The 24,799-nt window shown below is 44.6% G+C and overlaps 1 protein-coding gene across 10 annotated transcripts in view; it reads right to left on the bottom strand.

Moving 5' to 3' along the window:
• Positions 1 to 560, bottom strand: part of PCMTD2 (protein-L-isoaspartate (D-aspartate) O-methyltransferase domain containing 2) — a 66,099-nt gene extending 65,539 nt beyond the window's left edge. For 9 of the 10 annotated variants that reach the window (XR_014025919.1, XR_014025920.1, XR_014025921.1 and 6 more), the window contains exon 1: positions 429 to 543. The gene's annotated coding sequence lies outside the window, so the exon portion shown is untranslated. Of the gene's footprint in view, positions 1 to 428 lie in introns of all 10 variants that reach the window. The other variant, XM_081323811.1, reaches the window with a different exon arrangement.
• Between the last annotated feature and the right edge of the window lie 24,239 nt (positions 561 to 24,799).

The following is a 24,799-nucleotide window of genomic DNA, read 5'->3' as shown; positions in this document are numbered from 1 at the left end:
CCCCATGGTGCACAGCCAGCAGGGCAAGCCGGGCACCAGGGGAATCCCCAGCTGACCAGAGGCTCCTCTGCTTCCTGGCCTTGGCCACAGAACCCAACTCCCTTCCTAGCTTGCCTACCGACCCTGGCCAAGGATGATGGGTCCTGTGGTCCAACCTCTGTGCAGGGCGCCAGAGCGTTTCTAAACCCACCCCACCTTCCGGGAAAAAAAAGGGGAGGGAGGGCTCACCCCACAGAAGCTGGGGCGGGGGTGGGGTGGGGAGGCCGTTGCTAGGGGGCAGAGAGGGGCGGGGGGAGGCTGTTGCTAGGGGGCAGAAAGGGGCGGGGCCTGGACGCCAGGGCTACACGGGCGAGGGGGGCTCCCCCCCCCGCCTGCCATCAGTTGAGGACGGAGGGAGCCCCGAGGAAGAACAGCCGGCGCAGCTCTACCTGTTCCTCCAGCGCCAGCCGCCTCCGCCAGCCCTCCGAGCCGCCAACTCTCCCCCCGCCCAGCCACACGCCGCGTCCCACGGCTGTAAACAGAAGCCCAGCTGCCCAAACAGCCCCCCCCTCAGGGCAGCGCCACTGCGCAGGCGCCGCCGCGTGAGCGCCTCTGACGTCACACGCCGGGCGAGGCAGGCGGGCGAGCAGGCGGGAGGGAACGTACCATGTGGGCCGAAAGGGAAGGGGGGGGCGAAGAGAAGGGTCTACCGTTGTCTTGCGCGGGGGTGTGTGTGTGTGTCTGGGTGAACACGTGTTTGGAAGAGAAGGCGGGAGAAGCGTGTGGATGCCAAGCTAAAAGAAGGCTGTAGGTAGGACCGTTTAACAAAGGAGAGCATTTACTCTCAGTGGTTCGTTAATGCTCCCGCTTAGCCTTCCTGCTCATAATAGCTACGAAAACTGCTAGAGATGCAGGATACAGGTAGCCCCGGCTTACAACCATTCGTTTAGTGACCATGTCAGGTTACAGCGGCACTGGAAAAAAAAGTGCCTTATGACCCTTTGAACGTGATCCGCTTTTGCGACCTTCTGAGAAGCAAAAATCAACGGGGAAGCCAGATTCACTTAGCAACCAGCTTACCAGCTTAGCAAATGTAGTGATTCGCTTAACAACCGTGTCAAGAAAAACTGTAAATGGGGCAAAGCTCACTTAACAACTGCCTTGCTTAACAATAATAATAAAAAAAAATGGGGCTCAGCTGTGGTCGCAAATCAAAGACTACCTGGATGTGTTTACTGTACAGCAGTGTTTCTCCTACCCCAGCTGTGGAAATGCGATAAAAGTCGTGAAATGTCGCGACACGTCACGTGACGCGGCGAGTTTGACACCCGTGTCTTAACAGGGACATAACAATTGCAAGAAGCTCATCATCGGGTGTGTTTTTATGCAGTTTTCTTTATTTTGGCTTGATCACAAGATGGCGCTCTTGCTCAAGCTGTTGTATGTAGTAGGTAGAAAACTCTTAGTTTAAATATGAGATAGTAGATATCAAGAGAAAAAAAAGAGAGGAAGTCTTAAATGTTGAAATAGGAGAGATTTTTGGTTACTAAATTTAAGATATTTAGAAATTAGCAGAAAATAAGAATGTTATATTGTATTATTAATTAGTTGATGTAAGACGGTGAGAATTCAAATAGATAAAAGACGTGTCTCCTGAACATAAGATCTTTTGATGAATTGTCATAAAGGGAATTGGGGTTATTTAAATCTTGGAAGTTATAAATATTAAATGTTAAATTTAAATATTAATGGGAAACTAAAAATTGGGAAAAACTTAGGACATTGTCTATAAAGATGGAATGTTAAAATAACTAGGATATGTATAGACTAAAAATTATTGATAAATGTAAGAAAGTTATTTTTATTTGATCGATATAATAGGAATTGTATTAGTTTAAATATGAGACAGTAAATACTAAGGGGAAAAGAGGAAATATCTAATGTAATAGCTTGAGATCTTACTAAAGATACTTGTATGTTATTGAATTATCGATTAACTCAGCCACCCACCTTGCTTTTTAAAAATTTAAATGTAAAACTAGAAAATCAATAAAATTTTCTTAAAGAAAGAAAGAAAGCTTCTTAAAGACAAATTGGATAGCAATACATCCTGCAGCCAAGAAGGCTCCATTTGCACTACTGAGGTGACCCTGAGGACACAGGTAAACCTCGAAATGGCCCCAACGACTCTCTAAAACACGGGTGTCAAACTCGATTGTGTCCCGTGATGTATCGTGACTTTTTTGCCTTTGCGGAACTGGCCTGTGCGTGGCCTGTGCGTGACACCCCTGCTCTAAAAGAATGCAAATGACCTGCTATCTGCAAGGAGTATAAATCCTTCTATTACCCACCATCCCGTCAGAGCTGAAGAAGCTTTTGGGATGAGAAGCAAAATGTCTTCAAAGAAAAACAAGAAAGTCTGGTTGCCTCTTGAAAAAGCGCTTTGGGACTTATAATGCATTCGACAGTATGAGTCCTTAGGGAGAAGGGCGGCATATAAATTTAATAAATTCAATTCAATTCAAGTAGCGGTTCCCAACCTTTCCAGCTTGGCAGCCTGGCTCGTGTCTGATAGGCGCGCATGTGCATGCACAACTCTGAACAGTGGGCGCATGCCCCCTCCATTTATGTGAGTGGCGTGCTTGCCCGGTTTCAAACAGGCTGCGTCCCGCTAGTGGGCCGCAGCCCAGGGGTTGGGGACCCCTGTTCTACAGGTAGTCCTCGAGTTACAAGCACAAGCGAGCCCAAAATTTCTGTTGCTAAGTGAGACAGATGTTGTGAGTTTTGCCCCATTCTATGGCCTTTCTTGCCACGGTTGTTAAGCCAATCCCTGCAGTTGTTAAATGAATCACTTGGTTGTTAAGCAACTTCCCCTTTGACTTTGCCTTGTCAGGAGGTCACAAAGGGTGATCACATGACCCTGGGCTAGTGCCACAGTCGTAAATACCGTGTTTCTCCAAAAATAAGAGTCAACTGGAAATGAAGCCCTAGCATGATTTTTTCAGGATGCTCATAATATAAGCTCTACCCCTCAAATAAGCCCGTTAAAATCGTCAGCCAGATGGATGCATATAGTACCATATTTTCCCGAAAATAAGACCTAACCGGAAAATTAACCCTAATGCGTCTTTTGGAACAAAAATTAATATAAAGCCCGGTCTTATTTTGGGGGAAACATGGGTACATACCATCTGCCAAGCACCTGAATTTTGATGACATGAGCATGGGGATGCTGCAAGGGTTATAAGTGTCAAAAGAGGCCACACCTCACTTTTTCCAGTGCCGTTGTAACTGAGCAGTCGGGACGTTGGAGAAAAGTTGAGATAAATTGGAGCAGAGACTGATCAAACAGAAGGAAGCAGGAACTTCGTTAAGGAGAAGGCTGAGAAGGAAGCTGATGGCATCGTTCAAATATCAGAAAAGATGTTAGATCTAAGAATCCAAGATCTGTGATTTGATTTCCCAGATGACTTACCAGGGAATTGTGATCTTAAGTTGGCAGGAAGACGCCAAGACTTCAGCGTTTGAAAGAGATTCCATACTAAGCAATTTCACAATAAACCGATTCCCTAAGTACAAATACTCCTCGATTTACAACAGTTCGTTTAGTGGCTACCCCCAAGTTACAACGGCACTGAAAAAAGTGGCCATTTTTCGTACGTACGACCATGGCAGCATCACGATGGGTCACAGGATCAAAATTCAGACGCTTGGCAACTGACTCATACTTACGACCTTTGCAGAGTCCCAGGTCGCGGGATCCCCTTTTGCGATCTTCTGACAAACGCAAGTCAGAAGGCGGGGCAGCCAAGATCCACTTAACAAACCGGGGCTAATTTAATAACTGCACTTAACAACTGTGGCAAGAAAGGTTGTAAAATGGCAGAAAACCCACTTAACAACTGTCTCGCTTAGCCATAGAAATTTGGGGCTCAATTGCGGTCGTACGTCGAGGGCACCTGTAATTGTTTTGTCGATGACTCAATTGTTGAAGTGATGAATAACAGAATAGCAGAGTTGGAAAGGACCTTGGAGGTCTCTAGAGTAACCCCTTGGTCAGTCAGGAGGCCTATACCAAGGGTAGGCAACTTTGGCTCTTTTAGGACTCGTGGACTACAACTCCCAGAATTCCTGAGCCAGCCATGCTGAGGGGAAAGGGAGAGGTTTGCAAGCTGAGCCATGCTGGCTCAGGAATTCTGGGAGTTGAAGTCCACAAGTCATGAAGAGGCCAAAGTTTCCCCCATGCTGGCTCAGGAATTCTGGGTATTGAAGTCCACGAGTCATAAAAGAGCCAAGGTTGCCTATACCACTTCAGGCAAATGGTTGTCCAGTCTCTTCTTAAAACCCTCTCGTGATGCAGCTCCAACGACTTCTGGAGAACAAAGCTGTTCCACTTCTTTGACAGTGGAATCAAGTGAACAATTTTTGAGTAAGAAACTGAAGTTGAATCAATGGGCAATATTCTCACGATTGTGTCCTCTTCCCTGCAATTGTGGTTGGAATGCAGGTACTCCTCAACTTACGATCGGTCGTTTAATGACTGCTCAAAATTACGACGCACCTATGACTTGGATCCAAAGTTCCAACAGTCTGAGCCTTGGTGGAGCAGTGGGCTAATGCCTCCTTAAGTAACACCAGCTGCCTGCAATTAGTGTAGGTTCGTGTCCCACCAGGCTCAAGGTTGACTCAGCCTTCCATCCTTGGGGGGCCCCAAAAGCCCTAATAAGCAGGCATATACATAGAATGAAGGCTATTGCTAAACACATTGGTTTGTGCTTAAATTGTAAGCTGCCCTGAGTCTTCGGAGAAGGGCGGGATATAATTGGGATTAAAAATTAAAAAAAATAAAATGTGACCGAATGTGCTCAGCAACATGGCTGCATTTACGGTGATTTCCAGCGCCCCTCAGTCATGTAACTGTGTTTAACGATGGTTTTCCTACAAACTAGCATTTATTTTTGGTGTTTGGCAAAACCGCCCCGTGGTGAACCATCGGTTTGTTTAACGACCACAGTGGCCATTTTACCACGGCCGCGTTGGCTTAACCATCACTGCAATAATAAAGTGATAATATCAGGTGACCGGCCCGTTTTACAACTGGTACGACTTATGATCATAACGAGCAGGGCTCCATTGTCGTCGTATGTCAAGGACTTCTGTACGGTCCTCCTTTGGATCTCAATGGCGCCATCCAGTTTTGCCCAAGCAGAGCAATTTTAAACGCTGTGTTATTATTCTGCCTTCCCTCTCCTCCTGCTCCCTATCCTTGTTCAGTACCTGCAGATCTGCAATACGTCACACGCTCTTTTCGAAAGGTTAGAGATGAACGAACAGTTCCATAAATGACATTGCTTTGGCAATTGTTCTGATAACAAAGATCCGTTTCAAAGTTTTAGAAAGAACAATGGATTATTGAGGATTTGAAGAGGCTGGAAAGATGTTTATGATAACATGCAGCGTGGAGTGTTTTTGAAGCACCAGACTTGAGGCTCTTTTTCCTGAGTTCAGTGCAGATAATAATAATAATAATAATAATAATAATATAATAATAGGTAAAAGGTAAAGGTTCCCCCGCACATGCATGCTAGTCGTTTCCGACTCTAGGGGCCGGTGCTTATCTCCGTTTCAAAGCCGAAGAGCCAGCGCTTGTCCGAGGACATCTCCGTGGTCATGTGGCCGGCATGACTAGACGCCAAAGGCGCACGGAACACTGTTACCTTCCCACCGTAGTGGTCCCTATTTTTCTACTTGCATTTTTACGTGCTTTCGAACTGCTAGGTTGGCAGAAGCTGGGACGAGTAACAGGCGCTCACTCTGCTACACGGCACTCGGGATTCGACCCGCCAAACTGCCGACCTTCTGATCGACAAGCTCAGCGTCCTAACCCACTGAGCCACCGCGTCCCTAATATTATTATTATTATTATTATTATTATTATTATTATTATTATTATTATTATTATTATTATTATTATTTTATTTGTATACCGCCCTTCTCCCGAAGGACTCAGGGCGATGAACAGGGCAATACATGTTAAAAGACAAAAATACAAAAATTAAAAGAGATTAAACAAGATGCCCCAAAACTATAACAATAAGTTAAAATACATAAAAAGCAATAAAACCCAAACCCATCACCCATCAGGCCAGGCCGGCTTGTTCAAACAGGTAGGTCTTTAGATCGCGCCGGAATGTCCTCGGCTTACGACCACTCATGGGAGCAGAATTTCTGTTGCAAATCAAGGCAGTTATTGGTAGCCCTCGATTTCCCGTAGTTCATTTAGTGACTGTTCGAAGTTACAACCTCACTGAAAAAAGTCACGATGGTGAAAATAATATAAAATAAAATAATACTAAATACTAATAACATCAAAATATCAAATAACAAAGATAACAAAATATTGTGATTTGGAAATTTGTGTGTCTAGGGAGGAAGAAAGCAACTTTTTTTTATTTTTATTTTAATCCCATTTATATCCCGCCCTTCTCCGAAGACTCAGGGCGGCTTACAATCTAAGCACAAATCAAATGTGCTTAGCAGTAGCCTTCATTCTATGTATATGCCTGCTTATTAGGGCTTTCACACACCTCCCCCAAGTGGCATTATTACAAAGTCAGCTTAATTGCCCCCAACAATCTGGGTCCTCATTTTACCCACCTCGGAAGGATGGAAGGCTGAGTCAACCTTGAGCCTGGTGGGATGCGAACCTGCAATAATTGCAGGCAGCTGGTGTTACTTAAGGAGGCATTAGCCCACTGCTCCACCAAGGCTCCACTTGTACCAATAGTAATAGGAGCTCTTGGAGCAATACTCAAAGAGCTGCCTAGATACCTGGAAATGTTAAACTTACCGTATTAGCCCTGAATATCCTGACTTTGAAAAAAAAAACATCCTGCTCAGAACTGCCTATATACTCAGACGCTACCTTAATAAATCTTAGGTCCTTGATTAGGACTTGAACTATTAGGTTTTTACCAGTCCCAGACCGTGAATTGAAATTAAATCTTAAATATATAATATAAAAATAATAGCAACAATTTTCTGCCTGCGCTTAAGGTGCTGGCCTGCTGTCCAAAAGACCCACTTACAGCCTCCCCAGGGTCAGGTGATCAAAATTCAGACACTTGGCAACTGACTCATATTTATGACGGTTGCAGTGTCCCGGGGAGGTCATGTGATCCCCTTTTGTGACTGTCTGATAAGAAAAGTCAATGGGGAAGGCAGATTTACTTAACAACCATGTTGCTTACTTAACCACTGCAGTGACTCACTTAACGAGTGTGGCAAGAAAGGTCATAAAATGGGGCAAAACGTCGTCAATGCATGCCTCACTTGGCAACAGAAATATGGGGCTCAGTTGTGGTTGTAAGTTGAAGACTACCTGTATTAAGTCACACACACACACACACTTAGCAATGGAAACTTTGGGGTCAGTGGTGGCCATAACTTGAGGACTACCTGAGTCCTTCGGGAGAAGGGCGGTATATAAATAAAATTATTATTATTATTATTATTATTATTATTATTATTATTATTATTATTATTATTATTATTATTATTATTATTATTATTATTATTATTATTATTATTATTATTATTATTATCTATATGCACCCTCACAGATAAATAGGTTTTGCTTTTCACTGATGCCTCATACCTTCAACAAGCTTGTTTCTGCCCCAATCCTTAGGCAAAAATCCAAAGATTACAGATAGTCCTCAGACTTATGACTGCAACTGAGCCTAAAATTTCTGTGGCTAAGCAAAACAGTTGTTAAGGGAGCTTTGCCCCACTTTATGACCGAATCACTGCAGTTATTGTTAATAACACAGTTATTAAGTGAATCTGGCTTCACCAAGGGTGATCACATGACACCCGGGACACAGCAACTGGGATAAATACAAGTCAGTTGCTAAGCATCCGAATTTTGATCACGTGATCATGGAGATGCCGCAATGGTCCTAAAACTTTTCGGTGTTGGTGGCCCAGAGCGAGGGAGAGGGGAAAGAAGGGATGTGTGTGTGTGTGTGTGTGTGTGTATTGAATGCCTGTGTGTGCGCTTGTGCATGCACATGAACACCCGTTGCTCACACGTGTGGGGCTGTGTGCACTCGTGCACATGAGACTGTGAATGCCCATGATGCTTGCAGCAACACCTGCATGAGTGGGGCCGCAAGCACCCGTGATATGTGCATGCAACGGCCAGCTATTCACGCGGCCTGGTGGCCAATAGGGGACCCCTGTCCTAAAGTGTGAAAAATGGTCATAAGTCACTTTTTCCAATGCCATTGTAATGTTGAATGGTCACTAAACAAGCTGTTGTAAATGGAGGTCTACCTGTATTAGTCCAGTTATTGCTCTAAGCAGACACAAGGTAGAGTTCGTGGAAAGGTTAAAGTTATTTAAAAACCATAAGGAGCCTACTCAGTGCTGTATAAACTACTGGGACAAATCTTTTTTTTTTTGCATGAGATACATTCCAAAGAGAATGTTTGTCCTCTTTTGAAATAGGGAAGCCACGCTTGTTCTGGTTATGCTTTTCTGAGTATAAGGCTTGGAGAGCACTTATGAGGCTAAAAGACTGAATATATTACCAAAAAAAAAAAAGTTATTTAGAATGCTTGTGGAGGCTAGTGATGAAGACAGCTCACATAATAAAGATATTGTGACGTGGACATGAAAGCTGCTGGAAATCAAAAACAATATTTGAGGATCAAGATCACGTGAAGTGTTAATACTGCTTTACAAGGCCTTGGTAAGGCCACACTTGGAAGCCTGCATCCAGTTTTGGTCACCACGATGTAAAAAAAGATGTTGAGACTCTGGAAAGAGGGCAGAGAAGAGCAACAAAGATGATCAGGGGACTGGGGGCTAAAACATATACAGTAAGGAACGGTTGCTGGAATTGGGTATGTCTAGTTTAATGAAGAGAAGGACGAGGGGGGACATGATAGCAGTCTTCCAATATCTCAGGGACTGCCCCAAAGAAGAGGGAGTCAAGCTATTCTCCAAAGCACCTGAAAGCAGGACAAGAAGCAATGGATGGAAACTAATCAAACATAGAAGCAACCTAGAACTAAGGAGAAACTTCCTGACTGTTAGAACAATTAACCAGTGGAACAACCTGCCTCCAGAAGCAGTGAATGCTGCAACACTGGAAGTTTTTAAGAAGAGACTGGATGGCCATTTGTCTGAAATGGTGTAGGGTTTTTCTGCCTGAGCAGGGGGTTGGACTAGATGACCTCCAAGGTCCCTTCCAACTCTATTATTATTATTATTATTATTAAGAAATACAGTCCTCAACTTACCTCCATTTACTTAGTGATTGGTTAAAGTAACAACCCTGCAAAAAGTGACTTAGGACCGGTTTTTCACACTTTTGGCTGTTGCAGCATCGCCTTGGTCATGTGATCAAAATGTGAATGCTTGGCAAACGTGGTCCTGCGATCCCCTTTTGCGACAACAGGCAAAGTCAATGGGGAATCCAGATTCAGTTTACAACCTTATTACTACCTTAGCAACTGCAGCGATTCATTTAACAACTATGGCAAGAAAGGCTGTAAAATGGGACAAAACTCACTTAAAAACTACCTTACTTAGCAACAAAAAGTTTGGACTCAATTGTGGTCATAAGTCAAGGCCTACCTATATTCTTGTCCCTGAATGCCTGGTTCCCCTGGATTGCCCTTATCAAGCATGTTTGCACAGTGTTTAGTTTCTGAAAAAAACCTGGAAATGGGATGCCTATAGGGGAGAATCCAAAAATTCAAGATGGCAGCCACGCTGCCATCTTGATTGTTTTGATCCCTCAGGAGACATCTCTGCTTCAGGTTCCTTAATTACCTCCATGCTTCATGTGCATATTAGTGTACAATTAGTTCTCGACATACGACCATAATGGAGCCTGCCCATCACAGTTGTACGTTGTGACAGTCCTAAATTGGGTCAGTCATGTGACCGACCCGATTTTACGACCTTTTTTGCAGTGGTCATTAAGAGAATACCCATGGTCAATAAAAGAACGTTTTGGTTATTAAATAAGCACTGTGGTTGTTAAATGAGCACTGCGGTCGTTAAGCAAATGCTGCATTTGCTAAGCGAACTCATTGTTCGTTATGGCACCATTTTGCTGAAAACTGGAAAAAAACTTCCAGGTTTTAGCAAAATCGTTGTAAATGGCTGTAAATTCAGCCATGTTGCCAAGCATCTGGAATGGGGTCACATGACCGGGCGGGGGGGGGGAAAGGGGAGATAATCAGAACTTATGAATGGAGTCATAACTCCATCTTTTCCAGGTAGCACATAATTTTGAACGGTCGCTAAGTAATCGGCCATAAATTGAGGCCTACCTGAAAACAAGTTATGGGATTTAACTCTCAAAAGCAAATGGGGATTATTTCACACAAGGCTCCTAAAAAAAAATCCATGAAAGAACTGGTTATTTTTTTCCCCAATGTGATTCTTTATTATTTAAATAGGAAGAGTATTCCTTCACATAAACAATTACTCAGCCATCACATAACCAACACACAAACATGACAAAATAAATATACAAGAGTACAGATCATTTTTTTGTTTAATTTAAATATTAAATAAATAAGAAATGACAGGGTTTTAAATTTTTTACCATTATCAGTGCCTGAAATGATAGGAACGCCAAGACAAAAAAAAATCACAAAACAACAAAAAGGAGTTAATTTTTTTTCTCTCTCTCTTTCTCTCTCTCTCTCCGCATTTTGTCCTCACGCAAAAGAAAAATCAAAACAAAAATCTTTTTCTTAAAAAACCACTTCAGTTATAAAATATCTTTAAAAAAATTCCCCATTGGTAAAAGAATAAATAACAAAAATATATAAAAAATAACTTGGTTGCATCAAAATTACAAGCAAAAGTTAGACTTTTTTTTTCTTACTTAAAGGGAATATTGTTTTATTGATCAAAAAGTTGTATTTTCTTTTCCAGGGATTATTATTATTACTATTTGCCTGCTTTCCTTTCTCTTGATGTGATGTCCAGTTTTAAAAGAAGTATAAATTTAATAAATAAACATTTCAATAAATAGCCAAAAAAATTTCAAACATAAGGTGTTGCAAATATAAAGTACATATATCTTTTCCCAAATTAGGGTGCTTACAGGGTGCCTACAGAAAAAAATTAAAACGACACTGTGTCTTCCCCCAAACCTTTTCTGCAGAATGAAACAAGCTTCCTACGTTATTGGTGAATTAAATATTCAGACGAGCAGTCTCCCTTAAAAGCACCATTTGCCATGGAATCAGATTTAATATTTGATTAGTACTTTAACCAAGATCTACACACACCATTTGAAAAGTAGAGAAAAGGGCACGGGGAATGAAAATCACATCATGGATAGTAAACATCCCTTCTGAATCCATCAAGCCCTTGTAGCACACAGGTAGGAAAACTACAGGTAATCCTCAACTTACGACCACAATGGAGACCAAAATTTATGTTGCTGAGAAATTTGTCAAGCGATTTTTTTTTCCTGCCCCATTTTATAACTTTTCTTGCCACATTTGTTAAGTGGATCGCTGTGGTTGCTAAATGCGTAACACCAGTGCTTTTTTTGTAAAAGAAAAAGGTGCCGGAACTCACACATGTCATACAACCCGCCTTGCTTATGCTACAAGGTTCCATCCAAAAAAGGTGCCGGAACTCCATTCTGAGCGTTCTATGAGAAAAAAAGCCCTGCGTAACACCGTTGTTAAGTGAATCTGGCTTCCCCTTTGACTTGGTTCATCAGAAGGTCACAAAAGAGGATCACATGACCTCGGGACGCGGCAACCGTCGTAAACATGAACCAGTTGTCAGGCATCGCAATGTAAATCACGTGACCATAGGGGGATGCTGCAACACTCGTTAAATGTGAAAAACGGTGATAAGCCACTTTTTTCTGTGCCGCTGTAACTTCGGTCACTAAATGAACTGTTTGTAAGTTGAGGACTAGCTGTACAGGGGGGTCCTCGACTTACAACCATTCGTTTAATGACCGTTCAATGTTACGACGGCACTGACAAGTGACTTACAAGTGGTCCTCGCACTTACAACTGACACACCATTCTCATAGTCACGTGACCAACTGGCATGTAATTGCAACAGATACAGCATCCTGGGTTCATGTGATCCCCATGTATGACCTTCCTAGCTGGCTTCGGAGAAGCAAAGTCAATAGGGAAAGCCAGATTCATTTAATGACCACATGATTCACTGGGAAGTGTCGTGATTTGCTTAACGATCGTGGCAAAAAAAAGATCTTAAAATTAAGTGTGGCTCACTTAACAATTGCTTTGCTTAATGAAAGAAAGTCTGATCTCACTTGTGGCCGTAAGTCGAGGACTACCTGTATGCAGCTTGTGTGTATGAACAAAACACAAGGAATGGACCTCAGGGCTGTCCACCGCTCCCAAATCTATGCACTGAGTGCATTTTTAAATAATTTACAGTATAATTCAACTAACTACTTTCCCCCCCACCCACCCCCCAAAAAATCCTTCAACTTTTTTTTTAAGGAAGTGCAATTTCTCTATTTTAAGTACTAAATGAGCCGCAATTACCATCCCATTAGACTTTATTTACACACCGAAATACCACATTAATACTTTATCTCGGTCGCTTTTCCCTTATTTTGTTTAGCACACCAACCAGTTTACCTCAGATGGGCAACTTCAGGAGTCCACAACCGTTGGGCCTTTGGTAAAGTCACCCATCTGTGTGTTTGTGTGTGTTTATGCACGCGTGTTTTCTTTCTGCCTCCATCTTTATAACGGTACGTTCTCCTCGGCATCAGAATATTTTCATTTATAGCCTAGGAGGGTTGAGGACTAACGGCTTTTAAGGCATCCTCACACTGAAGCTTTGAAGGGACTCTTGGTTCAGTCAGATTTGCAACTTGAATAGAGGCCTCACATGGCGACATAAATTAAGATCTATGCATTCTGAATGCACTTCCTCCACTGGGCCTCTGTGAGCGCAAAAATCGGACCATCACAGGAACGGGAAGAGAAACTATTTTGCACTGTCTGCATCACGTACTGAGGATGTGACCTAGTTTGGTAATTAAACGTCTGCAAGAAAACTACCAGGCTCAGAGAGCACCAAGGACCCCACAGTCCTCCTCCTCCTCTTCTTCCTCCTCCTCCTCCTCCTCCTCCTCCTCCCATTCTGATTTCTTCACTCTGCAAACCTCACTCCCTTCTAGCACAGATGATGTTACCTAGCTGGGTCGTGAAATGTCTGCAAGAAAACAACCCAACTCAGAGAGCACCAAGGACCCCACAGTCCTCCCTCTTCCTCTTCCTCCTCTCTGCCCACTTCACTCCCTTCTAGCATGGATGATGTTACCTAGCTGGGTCGTGAAATGTCTGGAGCAGCCTTCTGATGTGGTCTGAAGGGCCGTATCTGAAAGAAAAACGACGACACCTGCAAGCACCAGCAAATCTGAGTTTCTCAGGAACTTCGCACGTCGATCCTTTTCCCCCACAAAAAGCAGATGTTTTGTCATTCCCTACAACAGCGGTCTCCAAACGTGGCAACTTTAAGACTTGTGGATTTCAAGTCTTAAAGTTGAAGAGGGCTGGCTGAGGAATTCGGCGAGTTGAAGTCCACAAAGCCTTAAAAGTTGCCACGTGTGAAGACCCCCTGCCCTACAAGAAGCAGGATTTTGTTGTAGGGTTTTCTGGCAGGCACCTCTCCCAAGATCTATCCTAGCTAGCCTGGACACGTGTGCAGTTGTGATTTCTGAAGGGACATCCCTGTTTTCAAAGTTGCTGAGGGTCCTGTGTGTGAACTGAGGATCAGCAACTTAGAAGCTTTCATGTTGGAAGTGAGAGGGGAGGGGTTGTGTTACAGGTAGTCCTTGACTTACAACCATTTGTTTCGTGACCATTCAAAGTTACAACGGGACTGAGAAAAAGCGGCTTTTTGACCCTTTTTCACAACTAGGACTATTGCAGCATTCCCCGCAGTCACATGATCAAAATTCAGACGCCTGGCCAACTGGCTCCTATTTACGATGGTGGCCGTGTCCCGAGGCCACGTGATCTCCTTTTGTGACCTTCTGACAAGCGAAGCCGATGGGGAAGCCGGATCCACTTAATGACCATGTTGCTAACTGAACGACTGCCGTGATTCACTTAGCAATGGTGGCAGGAAAGGTTGTAAAACGAGGCAAAACTCACTGAACAACAGAAATTTGGTGCTGCACTGTGGATGTAAGTCAAGGACCAACACCTGTACGTGAATTCAGGATTGCAACTTAGAAGCTTGGAAGCAAGGGGAGAATTCGTTTTGAAAACCACATGGTTGCCCACCCCCCACCCCCAAAAAAGGGAGATTTAAGCATCTCATAAAGTAGCTAATAACCTTATTCTTTGAATTGTATGACCCATTGTCTGGCTTTTGGATATGCTGAAACCCACAGATCACTAAGCATGAAGAGTGTCTATGGAGATTCTCAGCCATCGGGTCACGCTTGTCCCCCAAAGTGCTTTTTCACAAGGCAACTGGACTTTCTTGTTTTTCTTTGAAGACGTTTTGCTTCTCATCCCAGAAGCTTCTCCTTCAGCTCTGACTGGATGGTGGACGATGGAAGGATTTATACTCCTTGCAGACAGCTGGTCATTTGCATCCTTTCAGAGAGCCGTTGAGGCCACCTGGAAGCTCTTCTGTGTGTCCTCAAGGTCACCTGAGTGGTGCAAATGGGTGTGGAGTCTTCCTGGAACTGCTGAAAGGACGGCGTTGTAGACAGGAGATAGTTGATGTTGTATCCCTCCCCCTCACTTGAGGGAGGGCTGTTCAGTTTTGACCTAGATGGCCTCTTTGACCCCTCTTTCAATCCAATGGTCCTCCCTGTCCAGAATATGGACAAGATTCAGCAGTCCATCTACATTTAAAAGACAAAGGCCACTCTTTCGAAGACAGCAAAGTCCACATTTTGGACAGAGAGGACCGATGGATTGAAAGAAGGGTCAAAGAGGCCATCTAGGTCAAAACTGAACAGCCCTCTCTCAACAGAGGTGGAGGGATACGACATCATCCACCTCCAGTCTACAACACGGTCCTTTCAGCAGTTCCAAGAAGGCTCCACACCCAGTTGCACCACTCAGGTGACCTTGAGGACACACAGAAGAACTTCCAGGTGGCCTCAATGACTCTCTAAAAGAAGGCAAATGACCAGCTGTCTGCGAGGAGTATAAATCCTTCCGTTCCCCACTATCCAGTCAGAGCTGAAGAAGCTTCTGGGATGAGAAGCGAAAGGTCTTCAAGGAAAAACAAGAAAGTCCAGTTGCCTCGTGAAAAAGCACCTTGGGGACAAGTGTGAGGAATATTTATCTCAGGAGTCAACTGAAATTTCTAGAGAACATCCCACTCCTTCTTCTGGCCTTCTCCGTGGCTGCTATTTCATGCTCTAGGAATCTAAAAATGGTACTGATTGCCCTCGAGCCAATTACAGGCAGCCCTTGACTTACAGCCATTCATTTAGTGACCATTCGGTTACAATAGCACTGGGGAAAAAAAAAGATTAATGACCGCTTTTCACACTTACAAGCAGTGCAGCATCCCGAAGGACACACGATCCAAATTTGGGGATTTGGCAACTGGAGTTTACTTAGGATGGTTGCGCTGTCCTGGTCTTATGTCATCATTGTAACATTCCCAGCTGGCTTCTGACAAGCAACATCAATCGGGGAACAACTGCAGCGGTTAAGTTTGCTAACTGTGGCAAAAAGGTCGTAAAATGGGGCAAATCTCACTTAACAGCTGCCTTGCTGAGCCAAAGGAATTTGGGGCTCATTTGAGGACTGCCTGTAATATATCAATGCGCCATCCAGATCCTTCTCACCAGCATGGCTGGGTCCAAACTAAGGATTCATTTCTCTTGATAAGGGTGGACAAACCATAGACTGTGTCCTATTTGCATCTCTCCCCTCCTGCTCTTATCTCCCTCTGAAAATCTAGCCGTATCCCCTTGAATTAAGGGGGTGCCAAATAAATTTGCTTTGCAAGAGACATTCACTTCCTCGCAGTGGTGGGCTTCAGCCGGTTTGCACCGCTTCGGCAGAACCGGTAGGTAATTTTTTGTTGCCCAGGTCCAGAATGGACTTCCGGAAGTGGCATCCACGCAGAGAACCGGTTGTCCGCCTATTTGAACCCCACCGCTGCTTCCTTCTCATTTTTTAAGTGCACACTGGACTTACGTAGACTGGACGGTGAACCCCCAACACCAAATCAAAGTGGTTCTTTGGAAGAGCTTTACCCAATATTTCTTGAAGGACAATTCCCCCTATTTTTTTGTGAAACACAGAAAAAAAAACACATAGGTGGAAACCAAAGCTGAGAACCAACAAGCACAGTTGCCGCGAATGTTTCAGCCAAAGTCCACAGGGAAGAGTAACTAGTAGGCTAGCCCCATTTGTTCCTAGTCACACCTGAAGGACGCCTCTGGCATTGATGCCTGCAGTGCTAACTGAAGGATGACGACCACACGACGAAGAGAACCATCACAGTCAGCAAAAAGGACTATCCAGAACCGATGGATCACCGGACCACGTTTACACAGTTAAGAATCTTCCCCTAGAAAACCTCCCCAGATTGTTTGTTAATCGCCTTTTTTTTTAAAAAAAAAAAAAGACAAAGGAATACTGTAGTTGCAAACTCCGAAAAAATCTTCCCTGAGAACTTTGCTTTGCTTTGTTTTTGTTTTTTGTTGTTTCCTGTTGCGTATTCCGCTGGAGATCCGGAGCTGCTGTTTTGGAAAATTAAAAAATAACGTGACTCTATTAATACTTTTGTGACTTCTCATGTCCAGCGGCTTTGGACCCCTTTGTTGAATCAGAAGGCCAGCCCAGATTTCGATGGAGGGACTGCAGTTCCGGCTTCTCCTGAGCAACAGATGACATGGAATTGACGTTGTTACCTTGAGACCCGACCAAAAGCAACCCATGACTGTGGGACCTTCCCGTGACATGGAGAAAAATCCGTTCTTTCTTTCAGTGCTCTAAGGCTTGGAATAACTCTATTACGAAGTGTAGGAAACTTAGCAGCCCGCGAAGATCCAAAATCTCCACCTACTTCCAAGGCCAGCTTTGAATCTATCGCCAGAAATAAAACAAGAGTTCCTGCTGTTTGCCAGAGGGATGCCGTCAAGTCAGCGAAACGATACAAAACAACGACGACAAAAAAATGAGTTCATTTCTTCTTTTGTGAATGGCCTCTTGGTTAAGTTTTGGTCCTTTGATTCATTCATTCAACAAATAAACCTGAGTGAAGGTCTTCTAAAGTCTTCCAGATATTCTAACATCTTCTCTCTCTCTCTCTCTCTCTCTCTCACACACACACACACACACACACACACACACGTTTCTTTTTCTTGTCCTACCTATCAGACCTGAATTCCTTTAATTGCCTGTTTGATGCTTTCCAGCAGATCCTTGTTTTCAGGATTCTGGTAGCATTCTTGATTGGTGTACATATCGGTAAGAGTGTTCACGTAGGCGTCAAAGTTCTGCTCACTGATTGGCTCCTGGATTCCAAAACAAACAGACAAACAGAAAGAAGCATAGTTACCGTCACCGTAAATCCTCACTGGGAAACAGAGAAGTCATAATCAGAAAGACTCGTGAAGGCGGTCTGGATTCAGAAAGAATAAGAGGATAACAGAGTTGGAAGGGACCTTGGAGGTCTTCTAGTCCAACCACGTGGTCAAGCAGGGCACCTCAAACCATTCCATACCACCCGGAGCCGTGGTGGCTCAGTGGTTAAATTGCAGCATTGCAGGCTAACTCTGCCCGCTGCTAGGAGTTTGATCCTGACCAGCTCAAGGTTGACTCAGCCTTCCATCCTTCCTAGGTTGGTAAAACGAAGGGGTCCAGATTGTTGGGGGCAAAGATGCTGACTCTGTAAACCGCTTAGAGTGGGCTGTAAAGCTGCGTGGGTAGTGATGGGAGCAACCCGATACTCCCATATTACACCCCTCCTGCGTGAGCTGCATTGGTTACCGGTTGTCCTCCGGGTGAGATTTAAGGTGCTGGTACTTACCTTTAAAGTCCTACATGGCTTAGGCCCGGGATACTTGCAGGACCATCTGCTGCCGGGAACAACTTCCCATCGCCCAGTACGCTCACACAGAGAAGGCCTCCTCAGGGTACCGTTGGCTAGACAATATCGGCTAGCGACCCCCAGGGGGAGGGCCTTCTCTGTGGGAGCACCAGCCCTATGGAACCAGCTCCCCCCTGAGCTTCGGATGGCCCCAGATCTCCGGTCCTTTCGCCGCGGCCTCAAAACACTCCTTTTCCACCTGGCTGACCTAGACTGACAGGGATTTTAATTATGTTTTTAATTTTTAACTCTAATTTTTAATTTATTTTAATTTTAATTTTTATTTATTCTACAGGGGCCTTTAATTTTAATTTTTATTTTAACTTCTGTACTTATTGTACAGATTTTATTTTCCTGGGCTCCAAGATCACTGCAGATGGGGACTGTAGCCAAGAAATTAAAAGACGCTTGCTCCTGGGGAGGAAAGCCATGACAAATCTAGACAGCACACTAAAAAGCAGAGACATCACCCTGTCAAGAAAAGTGCGTATAGTCAAGGCTATGGTCTTCCCAGTTGCAATGTATGGCAGTGAAAGTTGGACCATAAGAAAGGCTGAGCGCCAAAGAATTGAAGCCTTTGAACTATGGTGCTGGAGAAGACTCCTGCGAGTCCCTTGGACTGCAAGGCGATCAAACCGGTCAGTCCTAGAGGAGATCAACCCTGACTGCTCTTTAGAAGGCCAGATCCTGAAGCTAAAACTCAAGTACTTTGGCCACCTAATGAGAAGGAAGGACTCCCTGGAGAAGAGCCTAATGCTGGGAAAGATGGAGGGCAATAGAAGAAGGGGACGACAGAGAATGAGGTGGCTGGATGGAGTCACTGAAGCAGTAGGCGTGAGCTTAAATGGACTCCAGAAGATGGTAGAGAACAGGAAGGCCTGGAGGAATGTTGTCCATAGGGTCGCGATGGGTCGGACACGACTTCGCAGCTAACAACAACAACAACTTATTGTACGTTATTGTTGTTAGCCGCCCTGAGTCCTTCGGGAGATAGGGTGGCATATAAGTCCCAATAATAAATAAATAAATAAATATAAGTGCTATTGCTATTGCTATTCCAGGCAAATGACTGCCCAATCTCTTCATGATCTTATCAGACCTGCTACCACTTAAACCTCTAAACAGAAATGATCCTTGGCCCATTTGTTGAGAAAAGTACATATTTTTTTTCCATTAATTTTTTATCATCACAAATCCTTAATATTTTATCAGCTACATGTTGTCTGGGTTCTAATATTTAGCTTACTAATACATGTTAAACTCCTTTCTCTCTACCTCGTTTTCTAGCCATTGATGAAATGTATCCCATGTTCTAAAGCAGGGGTCCCCAACCTGCGGGCCGTGGCCCAGTAGTGGGCCATGGGAGAGGCTGGCCAGTGCGTGCACGTGTGCAGGCACACCCACTCACTTGCGCCAGCACCGTAGCCACGGGGCACAAAAACGACGCTGCACCTCAGGGCACGAAAAGGGGCCGCTGCTGCGCTGCAAGGTGCAAAAATGGCTGCCACTGCACCGCAGGGCGCACAAACAAGGCACTGTGCCACACAAGAACGGGGTAGGGCTAATGATTATCACGTGGGTGCTAGCCCCGCCCCACTTGCACCACACGCATGCTCACAGCTCCGTGTGCACGCACACGTGTAAAATGCTTTCCCCTCCCTTTTCCTTTGATCCACCAACCGAGAAAGTTTGGTGACCTCCATTGTAAAGTATTCTGAATCTCCTTTCTCCTTCATTTTCAATGTAAGTCTGTCCATTTCTGTACAGTCCAAAATTTTCCTGATTATCTCTGATTATTGCTAGTAATTCTTCATCTTTCCAATGTTGAGCAAATACAATTCTTGCTGCCGTTAATACATGTAACGTTAAATATACACATTCTTTCTCATAATTTCCTGCAATTATACCTAACAGAAATAATTCTGGCTTAAAATCTACTTTTTTGTGTTGTCATTTTCCCTAAACATGTATGTATTTTTGACCAAAATCTTTTAGCCTTAGGGCGTGTCCACCAACGATGATAATATGTGCCTGGTTTTATGTCTACATTTCCAACAACTGCTAGACATATTTTTGAGAAAGGTATAACTTTATTAGAAGTCAAGTGCATTGCAATAAGGCACAGGCAGAACTGAGCATCGCGCACCAAAATCCCTAAGTTCACCTTTTTCCTCCCTTAATTGCCTCCCATCTCTGACCTCCCAGATGACTAATCAGGTTCAAGCAAGATGTTTTTCGGACAGTCACTTCAAGCTATGTTGGTATGCATCTGCCTTCTTCTCCCAGCTGGGTGACTTTGAAGCAGCATCTCAGGGAGATACAGCGGTTACTTACGTTTTCCCCCCAAGCATCGCCTTCCCATCCCCACCTCCTCAGAATTCATGGCAGACTGTCACTGCATGGTAAGAAAGCATAGGCAGGTGTAAGGTGGCAGCTGACAGATCTGGTTTCTAGTCTGGTGCCTTAACCACTACTAGGGGTAGGCAACCTTGGCTCTTTTATGACTCATGGACTTCAACTCCCAGAATTCCTGAGCTAGCATGGGGGAACTATGGCCCCCTCATGATTTGTGGACTTCAACTCCCAGAATTCCTGAGCCAGCCACGCTGAGGGAAAAGGGCGAGGTTTCCAAGCTGACCCATGCTGGCTCAGGAATTCTGGGAGTTGAAGTCCACCAGTCATGAAGGGGCCATAGTTCCCCCATGCTGGCTCAGGAATTCTGGGAGTTGAAGTCCACGCGTCATAAAAGAGCCAAGGTTGTCTACCCCTGCACTAGACAGAGCTGGCTCCCTAAATATTTTATACAGGTAGTCCTCAGAGTATGACCACAACTGAGCCCAAGGTTTTTGTTGCTAAGTGAGACATTGTTTAAGTGAGTTTTGCCCCATTTTACAACCTTTTCTTGCACAGCTGTGAAGTGAATCACTGCAGCGGTTAAGCTAGGAACACGGTTGATAAGAGAATCTGGCTTCCCCATTGACTTTGTGCGTCAGAAAGCCACAAAAGTCACAGGGCCCTGCGACACTGCGACCGTCATAAATATGATTCAGTTGCCAAATGTCTAAATTTTGATCACGTGACCACGGGGATGCTGCAGCAGTCGTAAGTGTGGCAAATGGCCACGTGTCACTCTTTGCAGTGCTGTGGTAACTTTGAATGGCCACTAAATGAACTGTCGTAATTCGAGGACTACCTGTATTTTTCATTTTAACCTTTGGCTGTTCCTGCCTGGTTTCAAACCGGCGGCCTTTCATGCGTAATAACGGCTACATTACAGAAACACCAACTCAAAGCCCTTATTATGCATAATAAGCTACAATCTGCTTTCTGAATGGCGTTCTTCCAGCAGTGACCTATGCATTTTGTGGAGAATTGAAGAGCTGAAGAGCAAAGAGCATTAACTGCCCAGATCCCGGGTCCCACACCAGTTGCACAGTGTCGTGTCTCTAAGCCTGGGAGAAAGGAATAACTGCAAATAACACACTGAACATATATGAAATAGACATAAGCGGCAGGAGGTCTGCTACCCTCATTAAACCACGCCATAAATAATGGCTAATGAGGTTCTCTAACAGTTAATCACAGTCCAGAGGGCAGGGATGCAGATTCCGTATGCTAGCGGAGGGGAAGGGAAGGCATTTTGTCAGGAATAATTGTGCGTGCAGTGCTAGAAAAGGAAGGCATCTCTACAGAAGATTTATAAACTAGCATAAAAATGCCCGAAGGAGCACAGGATATAAGATGTATAAGGGTATTTGTTATATAGTATAATGAATGCTGATATAAAAAAGCGACATCTGAAGAGTCCCAGAAAATGGAAATCGTGCATTAGATTGCACGTGGAGGATGGTTCCTGGTGAGGAACGAAACATTAACAAGAGTATGAAACAGTTATCATTTGGTGGGCCTTGCCAAATTGTTCAACAACCCCTTCTGAAGCTTCCTAAAAAATTCAAGAGCAGAACATTCATCTGAGCGTACCCCCTTTCTACTCCTTGCCATCTAGGTCATGGGTAGGCAACCTCGGCTCTTTTATGACTCATGGACTTCAACTCCCAGAATTCCTGAGTCAGTAGCTGACTCAGGAATTCTGGGAGTTGAAGTCCATGAGTCATAAAAGAGCCGAGGCTGCCTACCCATGACCTAGGTGAATGTAATATATATTTTTTTTAACAATGAAGTCATAGAATGGTAAGAGTTGGAAATGATTTTGGAGTTTTTCTAATTCCACCCCCTGCTCAGCTTTTTCCTCTGTAAAACGTCCACCCAGGGGGTCCTTGGAGCTCTCCGAGTTTGGCTATTTGCGTGCAGACGTTTCATTTCCCAACTAGGCAAATGTCATCGGTGCTGGAAGGAAGTGGGGTTTGCAGAGATAAGGAGAAGGAGAAAGAGAAGGCGAATGGGGCAAGGAGGAGGAAAACTGTAGGATCCTTGGTGTTCTCTTAGCTTGGTTATTTGCTTGCTGTCCTCTCCTGTCCTCTGTATGTAATCTAGGGCCATGATCCCCAACCTTTTGGGCACCAGGGACCGATTCCATAGAGAAAGGCTTTTCCACGGACTGGAGAGTGCGTGGTTTTGTGTGCTGCCTGCATCCCATGGATGGGGCTTTGTTTGTTTGTGCGGACCAGTTGCTGCCCGGTACTGATACACGGAGCGGAGGTTGGGAAACTCTGAACTAGGGCAGGGCTTTTCAACCAGTGGTATGGGTACCACCTGTGGTACATTGGCACCTGGCAGGTGGTACGTGACCATCCTATAAAAGTGGTAGCGGGGGAAGGGAATGAGCTGAACCGGTGGCGGCACGCCCAAGCTTGAGCAAGAGACGGCTGGAGCTGCAGGGCTGTCAGGGCTCAGCGGAAGCGCCAGGATCAGCGCCAGGCTCCAGCTGGAGCTCAGCGCTGATCCTAGTGCTTCTGAGCCCAGAAGAAGCGCCGATCAGCTGGAATGTTGCAGCATCTCCAGGGTCTTGTGATTTACATTCAGATGTTTGGCAACTGATTCATATTTATGACGGTCACCGTGTCCCAGGGTCACATGAAGTGACCAAAACCTGCTGCAACCACCCAGCAGATGGGGGGAGGATAAAAACCAAACACCACCCCCACTCCACCCCCGCTGCCAATCCTCAACAGAAATGCTCACAACAATGAAAACCTCGGACAGGAGGAAGAGCGCCGCCGGGCGGGCAGGCAGGCAGGTGTCTTGCTCGGCTGTGGCTTGGGGGGCACTTTTTTCAGTGCCGTTGTAACTTTGAACAGTCACTAAGCGAACTGTTGTAAGTCGAGGACTACCTGTACTTCATCCCTTTTTTCCTTTTTTTTTTGGATCATCAAGTTTTTGACACCTTGCTAGGCGACTGGTAGTACTCGGATGTTGCCCTATCCTAAAAGTGGCACAATGGGTGAAAAGGTTGAAAAGCCCTGGACGAGGGAATTGCAACCAAAGGGGAGAAATGAGTGAGACGGATGCAGAAAGAAAGAGATTTGTCCGCCAAAAAGGAAGGAAGCAGGTTATGAGATAAGGAGTTGGGGGAAAAAAAAGATTTGAAACTTTCCATTGTACATGTTGATTGCAGCGGGAGATCTGTATGAACAGAAATGAAAAGATACATCAATCCCTACAGCAGAAGGCTGGATGGAAAAAGTGATGGAGATAGCAGAAGTGGTAAAACTGACTGCTTTGTTTCAAGAAAAGAACAAATTCCGCTTTTGTTTCTGCTTGGAAACCGCTTCTGGACTTTGTGCTTGAGACGGGGAAAAAAATTAAACTCTTAGCTTTGCTGATTAATATCCTTTGTTCTTATAGAAATGGCTAATACTTGTTAAAGTAAACAGTGGAGATGAAGTTCTGTTCTGTACTTTACTGTGCTGAAATAACTTTAACGCTCCCCCCCCTTTCCCCCTTTCTTTCTTTCTTCTCCTTTTTTTCCCTTCCCCATTTTCTGATCGTCTTTATTTCCATTTGTATTTTACATGGCGATGATTTAAATAAAATTCTTGAAAAAAGGAGGAAGGGAGGGAGGGAGGGAGGGAGGAAGGGAAGGAGGGAGAGAGGAAGGAAGGAAGGAGGAAGGGGAGGAAGGAAGGAGAGAAAAGGCAAGCAGGCAGGCAGGAAGGAAGGAGAAAGGGGAGGAAAGAAGGAGAGAAAGGGAAGGCTTGAAGAAAGGAAGGAATGAAAGAAGGAGAGAGGAGAGAAGGAAGGGAAGGAGCAAAGAGAAGAAAGAAGGGAAGACGGAGGGGAAGGGAAGGAGAAGGAAGGAAGGAAGGAAGGAAGGAAGGAAGGAGAGAGGAGAGGAGGAAGGAAAGGAATTCGAGCGTTAGAAATCTGCCCTAGTGACCAGGAAGTAGGAAACAGGGCTCAAATGTAAGGTAAAGCCAGGCAAGGAAGAAAAATAAGCTTTTTAGGTCACAGTAGGGAAAAAAGGGGGTTCCTTCATCCCTTCCCTCCCTCCCTCTCTCCCTGTCTCTCATTTCCTCACCCTCTTCCTTCCTTTCCTGTTTCTGTTTTTCCCTTCTTTCTTCCTTTCCTTCATTCTTTCCTTCCTTTCCTCCCTCCCTCCCTTCTTCTCTCTCTTTCCTCACCGTCTCTTCCTTCCTTTCTTTTTTCATTTTCCCTTCTTTTTTCTTTTTCTCTGTTTTTCTTTCCTTCCTTTCCTCCCTCCCTCCCTTCCTCTCTCTTTTCCTCACCCTCTTCCTTTCTTTTT

The sequence above is a fragment of the Vipera berus genome (assembly GCF_964194415.1).
Source record: "Vipera berus genome assembly, chromosome: 3".
Lineage (NCBI taxonomy): Eukaryota > Metazoa > Chordata > Lepidosauria > Squamata > Viperidae > Vipera > Vipera berus.
Note: the sequence above shows the minus strand (reverse complement) of the source record. Positions and strands in the feature narration are given on the sequence as shown.